General features: G+C 39.2%; 1 long non-coding RNA gene across 1 annotated transcript; it reads right to left on the reverse strand.

Annotated features, from left to right (window-relative positions):
- Positions 1–386: 386 nt before the first annotated feature.
- Positions 387–3,090, reverse strand: LOC145718546 (uncharacterized). The gene is made up of 3 exons (XR_014141885.1): positions 2,885–3,090; positions 2,116–2,283; positions 387–583 (listed from the first exon to the last, which is right to left on the reverse strand). It is a non-coding gene; the product is annotated as an uncharacterized LOC145718546 (long non-coding RNA).
- Positions 3,091–3,954: the final 864 nt, after the last annotated feature.

Consider the following 3,954-nt stretch of genomic DNA (forward strand, 5'->3'; position numbering starts at 1 on the left):
GGCACATATTGAATGGAGCATTGGGTGTTATACGCAAACAATGAATCATGGAACACTGCATGAAAAGCTAATGATGTAATGTATGGTGATTTACATAACATAATAAAATAAAAATAAAAAAAGAGTCACTATGGTTTGTCCCCATTTTTATCTTATTTTATTTTTCCTTCCCTTCCCCTATGTTCATCTGTTTTATTTCTTAAATTACACATATGAGTGAAATCATATGGTATTTTTTTTCTCTGACTTATTATGCTTAGCATAATACCCTCTAGCTCCATCCATGTTGTTACCATTACTGCTGACTCTTGCCTTCTCCCCATCCTTCCTCAAGACAAGATGGCTAGATTTGATTATGACAAGAAGGTGATTTGGTTAAATTACCTACCTTAGGCTCAGTTTGATCAATCCCTGTAAGGAAGAGCAGGTGGGCCAGGAAGAGGCAGATGGAGAGCTGCAGGTGGAGGGAGGTGCTGGTGTTCTGGATGGGTCGGCACAGGACGAAGGTGAGGGCTGCCAGGAGGAGGCACAGCAGAGAGAGGCTCAGCCCCACATAGGTGATCATGGTCAACACAGGATCCACCTATGAGCCACCAAATGAAGAATTCATTATAGTTTCCAATTCTGCAGTTATGTTTCTGATGGAGAGTCTGATGGGCTTCCAAGTTCAGTCCCTTAAATTACTGACTTAACCTCTCTGAGATTTGATGTTCTCATCTTCAAAATGGGTGCACTATAGCATTCACCACACAAGGCTATTAAAAACCAAAACCACTAGCCTGGTGCTGTCCAAAAGAAATATGTGAGCCACATGTGGAGTTTAAAATTTTCTAGTAGCTGTATCTTTTAAAATGTGAAAAGAATCAGGTCAAATTAATTTAATAGTATATGTTCAAAATATTATCAGTCCAATGTATTGAATATAATATAATCAATGTAACAAAAATGCAATCAGTTCAAATTACAATCAATGTAAAACAATTATTAGTGAGATATTTGATACTTTTTTCCATATTAAGCCCTTGAAATCCAGGGTGTATTTTATGCTTACAACACATCTGAATTCAGATGCTTTTATTTTCAATGATAAAAGTGAAATCCTACGAATGAAGTGGTATTTAATGGAAAAATATTTCACACTGCTTCTTAGTTTAAATAAATTAAAATTAAATAAAATAAAAAAGTTGGTTCTCAGCCACACTAGCCACGTTTCAAGTGCTCAATAGCCATATGTGGTTGGTGATCCTATTGGACAACATAGCTCTCCAAAGTCATCTCCATGAAGGTTGGAATTTGTTTATCTGTTTTGTTCTCTGCTGTATCCTCAATGCCTAGAACAGCATCTGACATATAGTAGGCAGTCATATGCAAATTTGTTGAATGAATAAAATGAGGCCAATGCACTTAAATGTGTAATATAATGATTGTCATACAGTAAATATTCAGTAATTGAGAGCTTAAAAGAAATAGGGGAAGAAGTTAGGTAAATTTCTTTAAATCTGGCTGATCCTAGATGTGGTTGGGATCTGGGAAGTTCAAGCACCCATACTTTTTCATTGGTGACAGTCAGTTGCCTTCTTTCCCATCTGACCATTTGTAACTGTCTCTTGCAGAGTAATGGATGTTTGATTCCAGATCATCTTAGACCCCGCAACTGTAGGGGCTGACAACCCAACTTTCCAATGTTTGAGAGCTTTCTCTGCTAGCTTGAGCTTACTCTGCCCATGCCCATGGACATGCCAGAATTAATGACCCCCACCCCCATGCAGCTTTCAACCAATGCCTGAGAGGAGGTGGTGTATAGATAGCCTAGCTCTCTTGCAGTTCAGTTAGGATGACTCAGATGCATCTCCTACACTGATTCCCAGAGTACCCTAGAGGGAATTAAATTCCAGATGCCCAAAGTAGTGAGTGGCTTGATAATGCTCTCTACATTAACTTTTGTTTTTTATTGTTTCATTTCCCAGCCCCTTATTGGTGCTTCCTGGAATTACCTCTCAAGTAAACTACTTCCACTTGACTTCTTATCTCAGTCTTTTTCTAAGACATGGAGAGGACAATCTCACAGTTTGTTGGACACAATCAGATACCAGGAAGGAGCATGAATCTTGGTACCTTGGGAACAAGAGCCATGAGGACAGCAAAGCTGGAAAGGTGGAAGCACTTGCATTTGGTGTGTGAATCGTTGCTGCCCACATGATAGCAGCCCTCTGTCGACCAGGTGCCCCCCTCCTCTGATCCTTTCCAGTAGACACAGAAATGTTTTGTTCTTGCACCAGCAGGCTGAAAAGAAAATAGCATGAAAGTGGGGCTCTTTCTGGTTTTATTATTTTAATTTTATAGGTTAGTCATGGATGCATTGCATTAGAAACTGGAATGGGAAAATCCCATTATCTAGAACACTTGTGGGGAAGAGTTTCATATGAACACACCTTCTGTGGGGTTTATTCTTCCTTTATTCTGCCCTTCTCTGGTCATCTCAGAGCCCCAGGGATTGACCCTTATGAACTGCTTTACCCAGGCTCCTTGTCACTGGGACAATGAATGAGAGGAACTGGTGAGAAGTCCTTAGATGAGAGGAGGAGGAAGTCAGGTGTTTCTTCCAGACACTTCTTCTGCTTCAGAATATCTCCATCTCCAGCAGGGCAACCCTCCTGCATGTCTCCAGCTCTCACTGGGCTCAACAATGCTCATCCCCCTATTGCCTTTTTAGGCTTAAATGTGATAATAGCTTCCCCTGGTGGCAATCTCTGGGTGCCTCAACATTTCTTGTTGGTTCTGTTAACTCTGAATGAGCAGAGTTGGATTCAGTTTCTTGGCAGGACCCGTCATAACACACCTCTTTGAGGTAATGCACAGAGAACCAGCTCTGGATTTTGCTCACCTGAATATGTTGGAAGGTCAGGAACATAGGTTCAGACAGATACACTTTTTTCTTTGTACTAATGGTGCCACTCACGACACGAGAGTTCAGTTTCATTTCCTGTGTCCCTCTTCCATCATTAAAAAAGGATCCATTCAGAATATCCCAAAGAGACTGATAAGTGATAAGCGCAACTGCACTTTTATCTGAGAAAACAGAAATCACTTTAGAGGACATCTGTATTATAGGATATCAGTATGCTAGTGTCTTGTGTGAGAGTCATAAAGCAAATATTATGTATAGTCAAAATCGCCCTTGGAAATCCCTTATGTTGCTACATCAACACATTATGTGTGGTTTGGGGTACAGCATTTTGTACATGTAATACATATTATAGTGTATGACACATTATAAGAGATATGTATGCAAAATATCCATTAATGAATTAAAAAATATATATGAGCCCTTAGACATCAAAATCAGAGCCATGAGGCAAGATGTTTGTCCTCAAAAGAGCAGGTGGAACTGGTAGAATGAGGAAACCACACATTCCCATCTTCCATTTTATTTATTTATTTTTTATTTTATTTTATATTTTCTTTTCTTTTATTATGTTATGTTAGTCAACATACAATATATCATTAGTTTGTTTTTTTTTAATTTTATTATGTTAGTCACCATATAATACATCATTAGTTTTTGATGTAGTGATCCATGATTCATTGTTTTTGTATAACACCCAGTGCTCCATGCAGTACATGCCCTCCTTAATACCCATCACTGGGCTAACCAATCCCCCCTCACCCCTCCCCTCTAAAACCCTGTTTGTTCCTCAGAGTCCATAGTCTCTCATGGTTCATCTCTCCCTCCAATTCCCGCCCCCCATTTTTCCTTTCCTTCTCCTAATGTCCTCCATGCTATTCCTTATGTTCCACAAATAAGTGAAACCATATGATAATTGACTTTCTCCACTTAGCATAATCTCCTCCAGTCCCATCCATGTTGATGTAAAAGTTGGGTATTCATCCCTTTTGATGACTGAGTAATATTCCATTGTATATATTTACCACATCTTTATCCATTCATCTGTT

Source organism: Leptonychotes weddellii, unplaced genomic scaffold, assembly GCF_054177405.1.
Source record: "Leptonychotes weddellii isolate Sample4059 unplaced genomic scaffold, ASM5417740v2 HiC_scaffold_17296, whole genome shotgun sequence".
Taxonomy (NCBI): domain Eukaryota; kingdom Metazoa; phylum Chordata; class Mammalia; order Carnivora; family Phocidae; genus Leptonychotes; species Leptonychotes weddellii.